Source organism: Ceratotherium simum, chromosome 18, assembly GCF_057802395.1.
Source record: "Ceratotherium simum simum isolate JZ-2026a chromosome 18, ASM5780239v1, whole genome shotgun sequence".
Lineage (NCBI taxonomy): Eukaryota > Metazoa > Chordata > Mammalia > Perissodactyla > Rhinocerotidae > Ceratotherium > Ceratotherium simum.
Window position 1 is genome coordinate 21,560,908 of NC_141917.1, and position 20,901 is coordinate 21,581,808.

At 34.7% G+C, this 20,901-nt stretch overlaps 1 long non-coding RNA gene across 1 annotated transcript in view; it reads right to left on the bottom strand.

The window, feature by feature from the left end:
* Positions 1-1,107: 1,107 nt before the first annotated feature.
* LOC147914589 (uncharacterized) overlaps positions 1,108-20,901 on the bottom strand; it is a 70,362-nt gene continuing 50,568 nt past the window's right edge. The window contains exon 7 of the long non-coding RNA XR_015555086.1: positions 1,108-2,151. This is a non-coding gene — a long non-coding RNA (uncharacterized LOC147914589). The remainder of the gene's footprint in view (positions 2,152-20,901) is intronic.

Here is a 20,901-nt window from a genome sequence, read left to right on the forward strand (position 1 = left end):
AAAACTGTCTCTTTTTGCTTTTTTTTCCTTTAACATTTTCTTTTTTCATTAAAAACATGATTTCTATAACTTTCTCACTAATTTACATTTAAGAGTGATTTGCCTGTTGCACCATAAAAGTCTGCAGATTTTGCCCATGATAATGAATATATGATCAAAATGATACCTCTCTCACTCCAATCACTTATTTGCATTAAAGAATCATCACAAACGGTGAACTAGGCCTTCAGAAAATTATCTTGTAAACATCTCTGTCATCTGCATTAACATTCATGATGTGTACTTCCAAATATGTTAGAACAGCATAGCCTTCTTCACTTATAAAACACAATTATTTAGATATATATAAACCATAAAAGACAACAGTGAAATAATATGTTAAGAACCACAAAGGAAAAAATGAGCAAAATTTTAAAATTCAGACAAGCTTTCCTTCAACTATAAATAATATGACAATAATTGAAATTTTTTTTTTTTTGAGGAAGATCAGCCCTGAGCTAACATATGCTAATCCTCCTCTTTTTGCTGAGGAAGACTGGCCCTTGGGTAACATCCATGCCCATCTTCCTCCACTTTATATGGGACGCCACCACAGCATGGCTTGACAAGCTGTGCGTCGGTGCGCATCCGGGATCCAAACTGGCAAACCCTGATCCGCCCCAGCAGAGTGCACGCACTTAACTGCTTGCGCCACCAGGCTGGCCTCCAGAATAATTGAATTTTTAAGAGTGCAGTCATGAGTCTTATCTGAAGAATCAACTAGATTGGTGAAACTTCAGTGAAGAACAATGGTCAGCAATAAATATGTTTAATTGTAGTTATTAGAATCAAAGGTGGGAACAAAATGAACTAATAATATTTAAATATTATAAGTTCTCTAAAAGAAGAAATAAAATGTGAGAAAGTAAAATAACCTCATCGATGATTGCATAGGTAATGAGAAAGAGTCGAGGATATCACATAAAGATGATAAAATAAAATGGAGAAATCTAAATAATTAAAAAGGATATTAAGGATATTATGAAATATATTACTATAAGGTAATAATTTAAACAAAATCAAAATCTTCATAAATACCAGAATTAGTTCAAAAAAGCAGAGAAAACATACTCTTTATGAAAAGATATATTTAATACACACATGAAAATAACTTCAGAGCTCATGAAAATATGAAATTAAGCACATCGGTCATGTCAATATTTATAACTGTGTTTAAATCTTCTGCTTTTGGATTTGCTCATTAATCAAAATCTAAGTTTATTCTGTACAAGAGATTTACCTAAAATAGAAAGACTCATAAAGGTTAAAGGGGTGGGCAAAATTATACCAAGAAAACACAAGCAATAAAAAAGCAGGGGTTGTAATATTGATATCAGACAAGATTGTCAAAAATATTATTTGAATACAAAAATGCATGACTTTGGAGAATATGTAGCCTAATGGTATAAGAGCCCATATTCTTCCCAAAACATTCTGTGTTTGTAGGTTGATATGGGTAAAGATAAATGAATAGCCAGATCAGCTTCTGCTAAAATCAGTCAGAACACATGTAATATTGTTTCATTATTTCACGCCAATTAGAATTATCATAGAAGTTCATAATAGTTATCTTAGAAGTGTTACGCTTGTAAGGAATAAACAATTTTAAAAGTATATGCATACGTTAAGATTCAAAAGAAGTGGGAAATTGAGCATATTGAAAAAAATATTAATTTTTTGGATACACATATGATAACCACAGACTGGATATATTCCTATGATTTTTCAGGGAAGATGTTACAAATCAGAAATGTTGCTATTAAGGGGGAAATTGGAGGAATTTTTATCGCTTCTTAGGATAACAGCAAACTCCTGGTGAAATTAGACTTTATACATTCTGAAAGAAATGCTCTAAGGCTTTCAGCACTGATTGAACATGGCATGTGCACCTAGAAGATGTATGTCTTCAATAGTTGATGATTACATCATACTCAGAAAAACTCAGCACAATTAATACAACGATGAGAAGAAGAGGAGTACCAGATAATGAAGACGGAGCTGGCAGAGTGGGGATGCACGATTGGCAGTGATGGATGGAGCTTACTCTCCATGAGGACCATGAACTTATTCAGTGTGGCTACTCATGCTGAGTTCCTTTAGCCAGAAAACTGCCTGTTCAGGGGACAAAAGAGAAAGAAGATGTTTCACTAACATTTAAAATATTTATTTAAAAATATTTTGGTTGTGCTGATACCATGATCTCACAATAGGAGTGCATAGCAGAGCTTCAAGGGAAGAGAAAGAAAATGGAGATAAACCTAGTTCCTGCATCTACCCTTCAGAGCAATATGGTGAGTTGTATTCTCTGACTATGTCCACTTTGGCTCTGTTTAAATTTTTTGGTTTTTTTTTTTGTTTGGTAAATAAAATGTATATACAGCCAGCAGATGTTACATTTAAAACAATTCAGTGTTCACAATCTAACAAAACCAGTGAGAATTCCTATGCCTATGAAATCAGCAACTCTATACAGATGATGATTTTTCTCCCGATTTCTGCTGGCTGACATGTAAAAGCTATCAACAAATGTCTAGTGTATTACACGAAAAATTCAAACGAGTAACTAGCAAAAGTAAAGTGCATTATTGTCAACTATATTTATGATTAAATCATTTTTATTTACTCATTGCTACAGAAATAACTTATCATTCTCTGTCTTGTAGGGTCTGAAATTCATTGTGTAAAACAAAGTAAATTTGGCCATGGTAAATCTTGATGCTTCCATTGCTCTATGATAGATTGAAAACAGGGTTAGAGATGAGGGAACATAAAATGTTTACCTGCATTCACATAAAATCATAGTCAGTTTGTCTTAATAAGCAGTTATAGTATTTATCACGTTTTATTTTATTTATTTATTTTTTTGAGGAAGATCAGCCCTGAGCTAACATCTGTGCTAATCCTCCTCTTTTTGCTGAGGAAGACGGGCTCTGAGCTAACGTCTATTGCCAATCCTCCTCCTTTTTTTTTTTTCCCCAAAGCCCCAGTAGATAGTTGTATGTCATAGTTGCATGTCCTTCTAGTTGCTGTATGTGGGACGCGGCCTCAGCATGGCCGGAGAAGCGGTGCGTTGGTGTGCACCCGGGGTCTGAACCCGGGCCGCCAGCAGCGGAGCGCGCGCACTTAACCGCTAAGCCACGGGGCCGGCCCTCACGTGTTTTAAAATTATATGTTATTAATATTAATTTTGGTGGTCTAGTGGTTAAGAATCAGCACTCTTACTGCTGTGGCCCGGGTTCATTTCCAGGTCAGGGAAACACACCACCCGTCTGTCGGTTATCATATTATGTTGACTGTGTATTGCTGTGATGCTGAAGCTATGTCACCAGTATTTCAAATACCAGCAGGGTCACCCATGGTGGACAGGTTTTAGAGGAGCTTCCAGACTAAGACAGAGTAGGAACAAGGACCTGGCCACCTACTTCTGAAAAACTGTCCATGAAGACCCTAAAAAGAGCAGTAGAGCATTGTCTGATATGTTGCCAGAACATGAGAGGATGGTACAAAAAGACTGGGCAGGGTTTCACTCTGCTGTACACGGAGTTGCTAGGAGTTGGAATTGGCTGGATGGCACTAACAAGAAAATATTAATTACTTTTTAATTTCTGATGAATCTTTCTTTCCATATTTGAAACAAATCAAAAGAGATATTTTCAATTTCTTCTTCCATTTGGGTTTCAATTATTTTCTCCAATTTTGAAAAGAAAATAAAGGCTTTGGATCTTAGTGAATTAAGTTGAAAATTTGACTTCTATGCATGTGAGAACCATGATAATTATAAAAAATATTTGTATAGTCCCCACTATATACAGTATGAGAAATATAAATGTTATTGAGATCCAATCATCTTTTCTAAGATTTCCAAATCTAAAATGTTTAATAAGAGATGGACATAAATATAAGATAATATAGAAAAGTATAAGTCATAAGAGAGATAAAAATCAGAGTCGTTTTTTATTTAGGGGAGGGAGAAATTGCTTTAGCACAGGCCTTGAGGCATCAAGAAATATGTTGTGTCAGTTGGGACGGATTCTAAAGTGTAAATGGAGGGCCAGCCTCATGGCTTAGTGGTTAAGTGAGTGCACTCAGCTACTGGCGGCCCGGGTTCAGACCCCAGGTGCACACTGACGCACCACTTCTCCGGCCACGCTGAGGCCACGTCCCACATACAGCAACTAGAAGGAAGTGCAGCCATGACATACAACTATCTACTGGGGCTTTGTGGGGAAAAAAAGGAGGAGGATGGGCAATAGATGTTAGCTCAGAGCCGGTCTTCCTCAGCAAAAAGAGGAGGATTAGCATGGATGTTAGCTCAGGGCTGATCTTCCACACACAAAAAAAAATAAAATAAAATAAAGTGTAAATGGAATGTGGAGCAAGGGAGATGAGTCAAGATGAGGAGCATCTTTGTGGAAATAATGGAGATCTGAAAGCAAAAGCGTGTATAAGAAGCAACTTAGTTTGGACAGGTCTTGTGCTTCGTTAAAGGAGTTAGAAAAAGATAAGGCTGAGGAGGTTGAGTGAGGTTAGTTCAAGCAGAAAATTAAATATCAGGAAAATAAAATGGGCCTGTAAAAAAAAAAAGACATTGGCAATTTTGCTTTCATTGTTGCTGTTTGCTTGGGAACTGAAATATTATCAGACTCCATGGGAGAGACAGAGAAAAGAAATAACAGAGGAGAACTTTACGGATATTCCTGGCAAGTCATACTGAGAGCACGAACTGGAGAATTGGCGGTAGAGAGGTGCCCAAGAATAATCTGGGTTGTATTTTAGAATTGTCTTTATATGCCTTAGGGTAATGAAAAATATATGCTAGTCTTTGTATGAAAAGAGAAGCAAGAGTTTCAACTTAGCTAGTTGCTCTAATATGGATTAAAATATACAATAAATCACAGATAATGTTATATTGGTCGTTGAGCCAAGCAAGAAAAGTGATATGATTCCAAAATAATTTTTTGATATTGTATCTTGTAAAGAACCTCAGTATTCTGATTGATTTTAGGAAACTCATACAAAAATAAAATGTTCCTCCATCCAGGTGCCACCCTGACCTGATGAAGAGCAATAAATTCTTATAAGGGCTGAGGCTTATCTACAGCAGGAGGAGGTTAAAGTATCCTCTTGCTTTACATCACATGTCAAGACACAACTCAAACTCCATATATGGAGTCAATTTCCATATATGATCAGACCAAACACCAGCTACTGCTGCTCTTGTTCCAAAAAACGTTATTCCCATTATATTCCTCACTAGCTTTATATACTTGCAGGAAATGTACACTGAGAATTAAAATATCTTCCCTTGGAATCATAGCAGGGAGAACTAAGGAACACCGATGTAAGTGGTACTGTTTTGTTGTTGTTGTTGTTTTGGACACACTCTATATTGTTCCTTAATGAACACACCTGAACTAAAGTAATCATACAGTTGGGTTTGAGAGAGTTTGGATAACTAAATCCAGAAGCAACTCTGCAATTCTTCAATAGAAATTGTCAAAATATGAGTTTGGTAATGGTGAGGGGTAAGATACAGGACATCATCAGAATTGGTTTTAAGTACTGTATAACTAAAAAGATAAAAGTGCTGTTTCAGAAGAGGAGACCAGAGAGAAGCAGTGGATTATTTTAGGATAAGGTATTCTGAGGAATAAGATGGTGATTATTGGTTTGAAGCTTTTAAAATTGAAATGCCATTGGGTTGTCAGAAATATAAAAGGAGGAAAAATTTAGTTTTAAGTAAGAGTTTGATTAAGAATCACAGAAGAGTGACAGTTTACTTCTTAGGCATCAATAATAAGATAACTAGGAAATCCACAAAAGCATGTCAGACTTTCCACGGGTTCATTGAGGCATAACCTATTATGCTGTATCTCCAACACACAGCACATGTACCATGCTTCCCTCCACAGAGATTATCTGGCACAGTGGCATAGAATAAATATGAGAACATGATCAACAGGAGACCAAAGGTGTCATCAGGATCTAAAGGGTGTTTTTCAGAGGAAAGAATATTATTTAAAGTGTGGAGATAAAAGGAAGAATAAAAAGAAATAATGTAAGTATGAGAATCAATATACTCTATATGTCAGTGATGCTATATTATAGAGTTTTACATCAATATAGAATTAAAGAACACATCTACACAATAACAAAATGTAGAAGAGTGATAAATGGAGAAAGTGCATTAAGATCCTTGAGAAATGAGTGAGATAGTTACTCTAACTGCATGAACTAATAATAATGCAAGAAAAACAGAACGCATATCTGGAAATGTTCACCTCACGGTAAAGAATGAAATTTAGGATATTTATGTGAACTTGTTGAATCAATCTCTTAGTTTTGTAGTCGGAGGGCTGTGACTATCAAAATTTCAGTTCATTGAATCTCGCACAGGTTACATACTGACTTAGGGGCATAGGTGAATCCACATCCCCACTGGTGCTCTTTAGAGAAAGTTAGGAGAACACTTGAAAAAGTCAAATAAAAATATTTGGCATACATTAAAGATCTAGGGACTTCTCTTACACCAAACGTATATTAAAATGGTTTTCTTTGTATAAGGAAGAACTGCTTTAATGAAAGGAAAAAGCTAACCATTCTCCTCATAGCCAAATGCCCATGGACATCTGAAGTCAATCTGGTCTTGGAGAAAAATAAGGATTTAATGTAGATATCAGAGTCATAATCTGGGACATGTTGTTAGTAATGGCTATCAGGGTGCTTGAAAAACGAAGTGGAAGACAAATTTGAAGTGAGCTGAAATTCAAATTGCTAGAGAATTTGTATTAATTTCACTGACTTAGGCAGCTAAATATGATCTCTGTAGATTGCCAGTTGATATATATTAACCCAAATCTAACATTGGCCAACTCCAAATGGCAGCCAGAGGTAGAGGAAGAATATGAAAGGCTAAATATTTATTTATTAACTATGCATGTCCCCCAAGCCACTTCTAAGAATGTCCTTGAAGATTATTTCTTCACCCACTTAATGTGAAGAATAGATTGCAATATGGAACGCTAAGTTATTTGGGGAAAAATACACTTTTTTTCTGCTCTCTCATGGTCAGAAATGCCCGGGACAGCATTACAATTACAATGGTCTCATTGATATCAGCAGTACTTGAGTACCAAATATAATGATGGCCCAAAATAGTGCTTCCCAATCTTTCTCATTTTATGGCACATACAGAAAACGTTATTTGTACAATTGGTATAGCATGCCAGGGTAAGAAGATAAATCTGCTTACAACCAAAGGGACTGGCCAGAGGGTTCCAATTACCTCAGTCCCCGTCTGAGGGACAAAGAGCTGAAGGCATCAATACTACAGCACACCTGCCCTCTATTTGAGGCATAACAATGTGTTTTATAACCAAGATTTTGAATCCCAGATTTGTCCCACCGGCAGATGATCAAAGGTAGAGTAAGAATGGTGAGTGTCATGACCACAATGACAAATAGGTTGGAGATGATCATCAGATCTCAAGAAAAGTCAAATATGCACAATTTCTTCTGACTGACATTATTTAATGATAGAGATCTTGGAAAAAAAGAATCAAGAAAGCTATATTTCTTCTCTGATTCATATAAGAATTATTCATACCAAACAACTCTAGGTTTGGAAAACTGAGGCCAGAATTAAGCCATTAATCTAGAATCTTAGGTTTCATTCAATTCTGAGGACTAAGCCAAGAGACCCTAGAACAAAGGAGAAATAAGGTACATTTAAAGGACTCTGAACATAATATCATAATTTTGTTCTTAAAACTTCGTCCTAGAATATTTTAAGGAACCTGTGGCATTAAGTTGGCAACAATAGCCTAAGTAAAGGGATATACCTAAACTTTCAGAAACTTTGCATCCTAGCTCTATGGAGATATCAATTACCCCCATTTGTGACTGGTCTATTTCCTTTATTTATGGTGTTCTTAGATAAACCTAGAATCTTAATTTTAAGAGTTTCATATTAACAAATCTTATCTTTTATGGTTCTTGCTTTTCATGTCTTCTCCAAAAACACATCTTTACTCAAATTTATAAAAATAGTCTAATGTGTTTAAAATGTTTATAATTTTGCTTTTTGTATTTGTTTAATCTATTGTGTATACTCTGAGGTAAACATCCATTTTTTTAAATTTGGAAACAATTAATGTTTCTCTATTTCTTAAGTAACTGATCCTTTATCCATTGACCAATAGCACTAGCTCTGACCAATATATTACTGCTTCACGTGGTCTAGTCTGTTTCTCAGGACTGTATTTTTTCCATCATTTTATATTTCTTTCTGTATATCAATATGCATTACCCTAATTAATATAGTTTCATTATAACCATTGACATCTGGAAGAGAAAGTCTCCCCATTTGATCTTCTTTACTTGTGGATTGACAATTCTTAATTATTTATTCATTTATATATATACTAGAATTATTTCATCAAATTTCATGCAACAACATGGATTGAGATTTTCATCAGAATTGTGTTGAATCCATAGTTCAATTTGGGAAGGACAGATATGATTTCCTATGCATCAACCGGATTATCTTTCAATAATTTAGCTTATTTATATCATTCTATAAAATGTCATAACGTAATCTTAAAAGTTTCTGAACATATTTTGTTAGATATACTCTTAGGTATTTTGAATTTTTGTTGATATTATTATCAATATCTTCATTTAAATTATGTTGCTAATTGTTTTTTGTCTGTTTACAGAAATGAAATTGATTTTTGTACATTTATTTTACTTCAAGTAAAACTTGTAAAAATCTCTCCTATTACTTCTAAGAATTTATCTGTTTTGGTAAGTAAGTTTATAAAAATTTGCTTATTTTATACTTTGGATGATAAAAATGTATTGGATTTTACCACATACTTTTTTTGAACTATTGATCATAGGTGATCATATGACTTATCTTCTAGTTAACATAATGAATTAAACACGATTTTTAATAGTACACTAAACTAGTGTTCTTTGAGTAAATATTATCTGGCTATTATAACTATATATCTATACCTCTATTAATATCTATCTACATACTGTTTTATTCCCCCAATTTGTTTGGAAATTATATTCTTTTAGTGGTTACACTGACATTAAACGTAGTTGATATTTTAAAAGTTAAATAATTCAAAATCGCTAGTGTCATTCCTCCAAATTAAAAGGGCTTGAAAAGCCTTATGTCTAATCATCTCCAACTAGTTTGCATGTTTTTCTTATACATTTCAGTTCTATTTATTCTTCTTCTTAACTTCACTACTATTTAACTAAGTATCGTTGTCATCCTCCTTCCCTCTTCCTCCTCATCATTATCATTATCATTATTTGCATAATTGTTGTACTATTTAGTAAATGTTTATTTAAACTTATGTACTGTTTTTCCAATTTGTTTCTTTGTAATTTCCCAGATTTTCTTTTTGAAATATGCTGATTCTTTCTGAAGTACATTCTTCAGAAAATCTTTGTCTGATGTTATCTTGATTTAAAAAAAAAATGGTTTGGGTTATTTGCAATGTATTTTACCCTTATTGTTGAAAAATAATTTTATGTGTAGAGAACTCTAGTTTGTCAGTATTGTCTCTCAGCTCTTTAAAGTTATTATTCCATTTTTTTAATCTTATCTTATTACCTTTGAAAAAGACTCCTGTTAGTCATATATTTTTTTCCTATAGTTAATTTTCATTTTTCCCTGGCTGCTTTTAATATGATCTTTTTTGGCTTTGTTTTGCTGCAGTTTCAGCTAGAGTTTGTATATAAAATAAATGATTTTCATTTATTTTCTGGTGTATATTGTTTTTTTAGCTGTGGTTTCATATCTTTTATCAGTTTGGGATATTCTCAGAATACTCCACTGGCTCATTTCTCTTTTCAGATCTTTCCATTCATAGCCCTTCTCATTTAACTATTCTTTCATATTTCAACTCTTCTTGATTCTCTGAACTGTTTTCTGAGTGATCTTTTTTTAATATATTGTCAATTTACAAAATTTATATTCTGCTGTGACTAATCTGGCACTTAAGTCATCAGTTGATTTTTTGTTTCTGAGTTAATTTTCATATACATAGTTTCATTTTTTTCTTCTTCCTGGTCACTATATTGGTTCTATTTGTTCATTTGGTCAATAAAATTTATTTACATATTTCATACATGGTTATTTACATTCTGTTTTTAAAAATGAATGGCGCTGAGAGCTTTAGGCTTCAACAAACTCCTGTGTGTTGGTTATGTTGATTCCCATACATAGTAGCCTGTGTTTGGTGAATTTTTATTAACAGATCATATTTGACTAAATTTAATATGTGGGAATCCATAAGTATCTGTGTTGAGGATTTCCTTCTTAACCCGCAGAAGACTTATACTTGTTTCTCATAAACACCAGGGATACTAACAGCCAGGAAGAATTTAGTTTTTCAGCTTGGGAATGCTCTGTCTAATGAGTAATGTAAATTTATAAGTGGACTAGCTCACTCTATCTTGGGTAAAGGTCTGCTGAGAGATTTTGGAGGTACATGTGTGACAGACAAGGAAGGTTGTCATAAGTGTATTAAAAGGATAACCTGAATCTGTATGTTTAAGCATTTCTGGGTACTTCTGGCCTGCTGCTTCTCCCACTAACACTGCGAAAGTCAGTGTAGGTAACTAGTCACATAATTTCATACAAACATTTTGTTGCATTTTTTACATATCAGAATTACGGGCTGGAATGAACCAAGAGCTAAAAATAGAGCAAATTAACACTTTTTGGGTCCTGTGCTAGTAGATCTGGGATTAGGGCACTTAGGCTTCCTGGATGCTTGTATTATTGTCTCTACTTTTGTAACTTCCCTAGAGGGTGGGGCCTGACCAGAGACAACCAGCATCGGTAATCATCATTTGGAAGAGAAGGAATGAAATATGTTCCTTATCTCCCTGGAACCATAATAATAGAGATCTACAGACCCATGGTGAGGGGCATGTAGCTTCATCAAGTACAGACACTAAATACTAGGATTTATCACCAAAGATGGAGGCTTCCATGAAGGGAATAATAAACCCAAACCAGTGTATATTTGATTTATAAACTGGTTAGTTTCCAGAAAGGCTTCCAATTTACCTGATAGAACCTAGGAAGAGCTGCTGCAGTCCTCTGAGAAAAAATAATTTTCTCCAGGAGAAAATAGAAAGAATTGGGGGATGAGTAAAAGGCTGGGCGAGGGGGGCTACTAAAACGGACACTTCTGAGGATTAGGACAAGATTTGGCCATATGAAGGCTTATGGAGGCTAAGGAGCCAGGACTAAGGACAAAATAGTCTCTCAGTAAAAAAAAAATTATGGTAATGACTTGACTAGAGATTGAAAAAGAACCACTGAGAGTGACTATAATAGTCACAGGAATCCAGCAGAGTCTCACCATGAGCTCTATCTAGGCAATTTCAGCAGTGAGAGCAGAAAAAAACAAAACCAAACCAAAAAAGCAGCCACAACAACAACAAAAACCTAGCAGTTCTCTTGGTTGAAGTAGAAATTATGTACGCAGGTAAGGACTCTTGGGAGGACATGCAGAAAGGGCATTCTCACTTTATCCTGTAGTAAGAGATAGTCGCTATTGCTGTAATATCTTTACAGAGTCTTAGAGAATTTCAGTAGATTTGCAAAGTTCACGTATTTAAAGTACGAAAGGCAGACTTGGAAATTGACTGAGAGCTTTATTCTCTCATAATCCTAAATTTACTATATCCCAAGAGAATTCACTGACATGACCTAAATTATAGAGCCAATGTGAAAAATATAAATGTTCTAGGTTATTAATTGATGAAAAACTAACTTAGGGTGAGAAATAAAATTGGTTTTAAAAGTACACCAAACATTATCTTTCTATCCTCTTTTACAAACACTGTTTTCAATAGCAATTTTCAAGTAAGTATATGAAATAATACTTTTCAGGCTGAATAGGTTTCTCAAAATTCAGAATACATTTTTGCCATGGCAAAGCAAAATTTTGAAGGGGAAAACATTTATAAATGCAATTTGTTATTTTTTCCCCTCTAGGATATCTGATAACTAGGTTGTTGACTGAAGTGACTGGTTGTTTTCCTCATCAGGCAAGCATGACTTTAATTCTATTGGAAGACCTTTAAGAGCTTCCAGAAATGAGATTTTAGAGCTGAATGTGCTGTGAAAATATATTCTTTTCCTTTCATTTTAAGACTGCCATTCTGGAACATTCAAAAGTATGGCATTCATAATCGGAGACAGAGAACAAACATGAAAAGCTGTGGTTTTCAAATTTTGTTATGCATTTCAAACTCAGTTGTGTTATGACTGCAGAAGAAAAATAAAACTGCTTGCTGACTGACACAGAATACAGGGCTGACATGGTCATTTCCTAGCATTCTTATATATTTATGAAGTTTTCTCTGACTTCTTATTTGGAACACAACTGGATTTCATACCAATAAATTATCCTTGTTTTAAGCACAGTTCTGTGCCACCTATCCATTTTTCATAAAACTTCATGAGATGTATACAATTATTGTTCCCATTTTAGAGATGTAAAATCTAAGGCTGAGTGGTTAAAAACTTTTATAAAGTCACATATTTGTAACCAAAGAGCTAATCTCCAAACACAGTTTCTCTGTCCCAACTGCTGTTCTACAACCCTTTTTAAAAAATAATTTGCTTTAATAGGTAAAATAAATTAATGAACAGAAGAATATTTCTAAATTTTAAAACATTGTGGCAAAACTATGTTTCATTATTGTCAAAATAAGTGCCCTTAAGTATATTATGTGATATCTACATACAAAAGAAATCAAAATGTGAACTTCATCCATACACACATTTGATAATTTTGTTTTGATTTTCTCCTCTGATTTGGAGGGTAAGTAGAAAAAGTGAATAAAGGATGATTTAAAAAGAGTTTGTTCAATATATGCAGGGAATGGTCAATTCTCCACTCATGAAAAGGAGTAATATAAAATGTCTTGGTCAGTTCAGGCTGCTATGACGGAATATGGTAGACTTGGTGGCTTATAAACAACAGAAATTTATTTCTCACAGTTCTGGAGTCTGGAAATCCAAGATCAGGGTGCCAGAATAATCGAGTTCTGGTGAGAGCCCTCTTCTGGACTGCAGACTGTAGACTACTCATTGTATCCTCATATGGCAGAGACCAGAGAGAGGAAGCAGGCTCTCTCATGACTCATGAGGACACTAAACCCATTCATGAAAGTTCCATCCTCATGATCTCATCTAATCCTAATTACCTCCAAAAGGCCCACCTCCTAATACCATCTCATGGGGGTAAGGTTTCAGCAAAGGAATTTGGGGTAGGACACAAACATTCAGTCCATAACGTAAGGACTTTTATTATCCTGAAAAACAAAATCAAAATATCAAATTTCCATTCATTAAAATAAAGGATGGCTTGAGCTCATTTTTAGGTTCATGTCTAATTTAAATATTTTCATTAGAGAAGCAGCATCTTACCCGTTTGTACCATTTAAAATATTAACATTTATAAGCAAATGAGAAAATTTACTTATTGTATATAATAGTTCAGAGATATTTTATCTTGTTCACAGAATGTACTTGGCTTTTTGACGGCCTGGAGAATTCATGGCAACGGTAAAGGATATAGTGTTGATATTTCATGAAATGGTTGTGCAATATTAATGATTTCTTTAAGACTTGATTTTTGATCAGGGGAGTAATGGGCGAATTTGGTAATGTAAGGGATAACTGTTAGCTGTGTGCTGCCTTAATTCTTCAATGTACTATCCACATTGCCTACCAATGGACAGCCAGATCAAGGGATATACAAACTTAGTGTTGACTAAACTTTATGACACCTGGTAAGTGCTTTGGACTAGTGTAATAGCTTTTAAAATGTTCATTTCTGTTATTGATCTCACAAACCCACATTTGTATGGATATTAGTATGTGTGTATAGCCATTTAATGAATATCTTAGGGAACTCATCTACTCTAAAATTGACATTTTACTCGGAAGTCTCCAGGAATTTTTATTTATTTTTTATTTACTTTATTTGTTGAGGAAGATTCACGTTGAGCTAACATCTCTTGCCAATCTTCCTCTATTTTGTATGTGGGTCGCCGCCACAGCATGACCACTGATGAGTGGCGTAGGTTTGTGCCTGGGAACTGAACCCAGACCGCCGAGGGAGAGCACACCAAACTTAACCACTAGGCCACTGGGGCTGGCCCTAAGAATTTTTATTTTAATATAATTGTATTCTGACTTTATTTTCCATGTCTTCATATTCCTGTGTACTATCAATGATTACGGCATAATAGAAGTGACATAAGACTAATGCTTATATTTGGATTGTGCTTTTTCAGAACAGCATAATGGTACTATAATCATGGATACAGGAAACTCGGCCAAATGTTACCCTTAAGTATTTTTAGTAGGAAAATTAATGTAAGTTACAAATAAGATAAGTGGCTATCAATCTAGTCATCTCTATTTATGGCAGAAAATGGTCTCAAATCTGTTAACATTTCAATATCTCAGATTCCAAGTGATTCTGGAAGCTCAAAACCAAAACAGTGCATTATTTACATTTTTAATTTGCCTGGTTTTGAGGAAAATGACATCTGTGCAATTTTTTCCTTCCAAAACACATTAATTTCTACATAGGCTGAATATAAAACTGGGAAAGCTAATGCAGAATACCACTCCTATCCTGTCACACATACAATAACAACATTACAAAATATACATTTATTTTCAAGTACACATACTCTTCACAAATAAGCAGAGGTCAGTGTTTTATACTATAAAATATGTCAATTTCATAATCAAATTCCTTAAAATATTTTTTAAATTTTTAGTTAAAAAGCATGCAATTTCCTTTTTTGTGAGTTAGTGTCCGATTCTATGAGTTTTAATACATGCAGAGATTCATGTGCCCATCACCATAAACAGGATACAGGAAAATTCCATCTCCCAAAAAAGTCCCTTGTGCTTCCCTTTTGTAGTCAAACCCCGCCTTCACCCTGAACCCCTTATAACATTGATCTGTTTTCCATCTTTATAGAATTGTGTTTTCCAGGAATTTGTAAAATTTGAATCATATTGTATTTAGCCTTTTAAGATTGACTTCAACTCAGCATAATGTAATTTGTATATCTTCCATGTCATTGGCAGTGTTGATACTTTGTTCTTTTTTATTACTATGTAGTATTCCATTGAATGGATGTACAGTTTGTTTATTCATTCACCTCTTGAAGGACATTTAGCTTATCTCCAGTTTTGGGCAATTAAATAATGGTTCTATAATCATTCATGTGAAGGGTTTTGCACGACATAATTTTAGTTTCTCTAGGTAGAATTTCTGAGTCACATGTAAGTATACGTTTGGTTTTATAAGAAACTAACTAACTGATTTCCAAATTGACTGTATCATTTTTCATCCTGACCAAAATGTATGAGATATAGTGGCTCTGCACCCTTGCTGGCATTTGGTAACATTTTGTCTTGTCAGGCTTCTGTTTTGTTTTGTTTTAGCTATTATAACAGATAAATAGTAGTATCTCATTGTGGTTTTAAGTTCTACTTTCATAATCATTAATGATTTTGTTTACATTTTCATGTATTTATTTCTCATCTATTTATTTTCCTAGGGGAAGAGCCCATTCAAATCTTTTGCTAATATTTTTATTGCTTTTTGTTTTTGCATTGTTCAATTTTGAGAGTTTTTATATGTTCTAAACAAAAGTCCTTTGCCGGATATGAGATATTCAAATATTTTCTCCCAGCCTGTAGCTTGTCCTTTTATTTAGCTTTTTCATCATATAATGCATGTACATTAAGGTAGATAAGAATGCTTATAGTTGAAGAAGTCATAATCTATTTTTCTCTACTTGGAGCTATTTTATTGGTAAATCTGAGTGGCTATAGGTTCTGTTCTTGAAGAATTACTATGTAGATTTGAATTTGGCATTTAGTTTAGAAGTTGTGTGACTAAAGGTTCATTGACTTAATATCTTTTAGCCTTACTTAACTTATATACAGAATGGGATGATACTAGTTATCAAGTTATAAAGCTATTGTAATAATGTATATAAAGGCACTTAGCACAATGCATAGCCTATCATGAGTGATCTGTGATTTAAATATTAATTAGTAGTGAACTTTTAAAAATAACTTCATAGTAGTAATACAAACTTGACTAATTTTCTTACTTTACCACATATTTTAAAAGATTTTCAGGCTGCCATTCCTTTGTTGTATTATTCCATCTTTATTTAACATTACCGGATATTTTACTCCAAGACAAAATATTTTCCTCTATACATCAGCCATTTATTAAATTCATTCACAATATATGAGCTAACAGTCATAACCTTGCATACAGCATCATTTTATGTCTTGAGAATTTTTAAGTTCACTCAATTATTTCCACTTTTCTTTTGATGTTTTTAATTCTCCCCTAATTTTCCTAATCTCAGTACTCCTATTACTGCTCGTTCCTACAACTCAAATTTGAACTATATTCCTCTGCTTTTGTTTTTATATATCTTAGAATAATCACATAAAGAGAAGTGTTTCTCTTTGCTCCCTGTCTTTATACAATTGCTTCATAATGAGCAACATATCTTTTATGCCACAAAATGATTCCTAGTTTCCTAGAGCAAAGGGTGCTGCATTTCAGAGCTTCTGAGAGCTGCAAGGGAGATGCAGGTGGGTGGGGAAAAGATTCCTCCTGATACTATGATACGTTATCTACTGAGAAAAGGTTTCTAAACCTGGGTAATTTATAAACATCATATTTTAATACTCACTATCTTACGTGTCAAGACGAATAAAAATTCTTATTTCCAGATACTTAAAAATGCTAAAACAGTCTACTAATTTGGGTCTTAAAGGATAAAAAGTAAGAGCCAGCCCTGACGGCCTAGTGGTTAAAGTCTGGTGCTCTCCTCTTTGGTGCCCTGGGTTCATTTCCCGTTCGTGAAACCACACTTCTTGTCTGTCAGTAGCCATGCTGTGGCCGCAGCTCACATAGAAGAACCAGAAGCACTTACAAGTAGAATATACAACTATGTACTGGGGCTTTGTTGGGGGTGGGAAGAGAAAGCTTGGCAACAGATGTTAGCTCAGGGCAAATCTTTCCCAGAAAAAAAATATATATATATAAAAAAAGAGGATTAAAAAGTAAAAGATAAATGTGGTTTTATCACCCTAGTTCCAAAGATTTCAGATTGTTTATTTTCTATGAGTTTACCTCAATGTCAAAGTGGCTGTGAATGGATTTAAATTAATGCCATCTCTGAAACTCTTAGTTGTTGAGTCCTCATCTACAATGGTTGGATTGTTCTTGAGAGATAAGGGCCAATTTAGAACTCAAAGGATCATGTGCACAAGGCAGAAGAGCACATTTCCTGTTTGTGGTTTTGCTCTCTGGCAGTGTTTGCTGCTCTCATTCCCTTATCAACTGTCCTCCGGAACGATACTGGGTGGTAAGTGATTCTTGAAAACTCTCTATATTGACTCTGCTTTCCTTCTAATCCAAGTGATGGAGTTTGGGTTCTCCTGGAGGCAGACACTGAAATGGAGTTAGAATTGTAACCGGTATATTGGGCAGTTACACTTTAGAAAGAAAAAAGAGAAATAGATAGAACCGGACAGGGCAAACAGTCAGACCGTGATTCCAACATGACAAAATCTGAGCCAGCCCAGTGGAGAGTTCTCAGAGCAAATAGAACCTGTTAAAGAAGTCCCTCTGTTGGGTGGAAATGGCCAAGTCCTTTTACCAGCTTCTTGGTCAGCCGCTGGCCAGGCACCCCATCTATAGGAGCATAGCTGCTGCTCAGAAACATAGGTGGACCCTGAAAGTCCTAATCACTGGCGACTTTCAACTAACACACTGCAGTCGGACAGAAAGTCCTTCTAGGATGAGATGATCTAAGTGGTACTTGTGCTTCTCCATGTCTGACACAGCAAGCAAAAACACAAGGTCTAACTTAGTTAATCGCTTTACCTCACATTAAAAACCTTATAAATCAATTTATTTCTATGTTGAAGTATAGTTACTAGCTGATTATTCAGAATACATTATAGAAGTGAAACATAGATATCCCAGGGGCTGGCCTGGTGGCGCCAGCGGTTGAGTGCGCGTGCTTTGCTGCAGCAGCCAGGGGTTTGCCTGTTCAGATCCCAGGCGTGCAAGGATGCACCACTTGGCAAGCCATGCTGTGGCGGCATCCCATAAAAAGTGGAGGAAGATGCGCATGGATGTTAGCCCAGGGCCAGTCTTCCTTAGCAAAAAGAGGAGGATTGGCAGATGTTAGCTCAGGGCTGATCTTCCTCATAGAAAAAAATCCACAGATATCCTCTAAAAAATATGTTATTTGGAGTTTTGTTTTTATTTTCTAAGGAAAAACAAAATGAAAACATCAAAATAAAGACAAAATACTCCATAAGAAGATTTCCAATATACGAACTCATATATTTTTACTTTCTTTGTTCTATAAGGTTATGTTGTCAAGAACAAAACTTTAACAAACATAAAATAAATTCGACCTCTTGAGAATCACATACCAGGGACAGAGGTAATAAAAAATCCTAATATATTAATTTTTATATTTCTAAGAAATAGTCAATGTAAATTTTTTTCCTTTTTCTTTGCTGAGGAAGATTTTCCCTGAGCTAACATCTGCTGCGAATCTTCCTCTTTTGTTGCTGAGAAAGATTCACCATGAGCTGAGGTCTGTTGCCAATCTTCCTCTTTTTGTATGTGAGCTGCCGTCACAGCATGGCCACTGACAAACGAGTGGTATAGGTCTACGCCCATGACCCGAACCCAAGCCACTGAAGTGGAGTGCACCAAACTTAACCACTAGGCCACCAGGGCCCGATGAATATCAACTTTTTGCTAAATGTTTATATATATTTTTATTTATTTAATATATTCTTGACCAGAATGTACAATAAAATAAAAAAAAAATCTACTTTTGAATAAATGCCCCAAAGAGTCTAATTATCTATATGGAATGATATATTACATATTTTAAATTTTAATTTAATAACCTAAGACATACTTCTTCCTTTGTATGAGTAGATATACTGTCTAAATTGTTGTTCTAGAGAAATAATATATTGCCTATGAAGGGGAGAAGAATTTGCCACCCTAAATGATATCTCTTTGGCATAAGGATTATTTTAGGCTGATTATTTTTAGAAACAGCAGACATAGGAAAAGCTCTGAAAACTGAGTAAAAGTTACCCTCTTGTAAGAGACATTTACATTTACAAGGGAAATCTCCATTTGTAAGAGTGCCTCCCTCTCTGTACTAGGAAGAGGAGGAAGACTAAATCTCTAGGAACTCTTATCAATGGAGAAGGTAGAGACTTAAATCTGCATAACAACCATACTCTCGTTTACTGTGCTTTTCCTGATAGCCTCTGATAACTGGCCTCCTCACCAACCCCACAACATCTTCTTTTGTCTTTAGATGGAGATGGTATTTAAGATGATGGCTTGGGCCATTTCAGGAAGTTACTCAGTTTTCCTGGGTATTTCCCATTTATACAGGAGGTATTCATGTTATTAAACTTCTGTTTGCTTTTCTTCTGTTAATCTGTCTTTTATTACGGGGGGGTCTCAGCCAAGAACTTAGAAGGGTAGAGTAAAAATTATTTTTTCTCCCCTACACCTACAGCTCTGAATAACCACTGAATTTTTTTTTCATCTTCAAAAATTTTTTCTCTGCTAGAGTTTTTTCTCATTCTTACCTTTATTGAGTGTACATGCAACTGATATTTTGGTCCATTTCATATAAAATGAAGTGGATTATTTTTTATCTTATAATAAATATTTTAACAGAGAGAATAATGGCTGAGTAATATCAATTTGTTCAGAAAAGTGAATAAAATAATTTACAAGCTTACTCAGCTGAATTCTAGCTGTTCTTCCTTCTTTGTCTATGAAAAATAAGTAATATTAGGAGTAGTAATACAGGTCCACAGAGAGATGCACATGAATACATATAAATAAATCTTTTTAGCACATACTTATTTTACCATAATCAAAACACAATTTCTATAGGAGTAGTAGTAGTAATAGTACCTAGTAAAGTTTTTCTAACAATGACATAAGATATTCTTTGATTTCAAAGAAATATCATAAACAAGACTATAAAAAAATAGTTAATCAAAGTAATTGTTACTGAGCAATGGCTTGCCACCTGTTGCACACAGGAGACAGAAGGACAGGCTCTCAACTCTGTCTCCCCGATCCAGGGCTTTGGGCAAAATTGATGGGATGAAGGGCAGGGTGGTCCAAAGTGTGGAGATAAATGATTGGAGGTAAGGAGCAGTGAGGTAATTGATGAACTGCTCAAGCATAGTCAAGCTTCATGCCTCTTCATAGGATGCATGTTCACAAAATGGTGGTGTTACCATGATCTAAGGATGGAGCTTTCAGCCCTTTGATGTCAAAGAGTTCACTTATAGGGCCTTTGAGCAGCCCAAGTTGATGAGTTGATGGTCTCAACTGGCTTGAACTGGACAAGGGGTCCCAATTCCTGAAAAACCACTCTTACTTACTCTATCGATAAGCTGAGGTCAGTTGAACTGGTCCTAGAGGGCCCGTGGTTATATAATCAATTTTATACAGGTTATGCAAAACACATTAATTAATATTTAAAGCCACAAAAGGCAATGCAATTCCTCACATATTTCTGGCACTTAGAAATTTAATACCTCAATTTGTAAATATTCTCATCATTTTTCAGATTCTACACATTAACAAATACCCTGAGATTTATTACACTTCAAATGTAGTCCCTATATTTCCTAAAAATACCAATCTTTGTGTTATTGGATGAGCCAGAATTGGAATTCACGTCAAA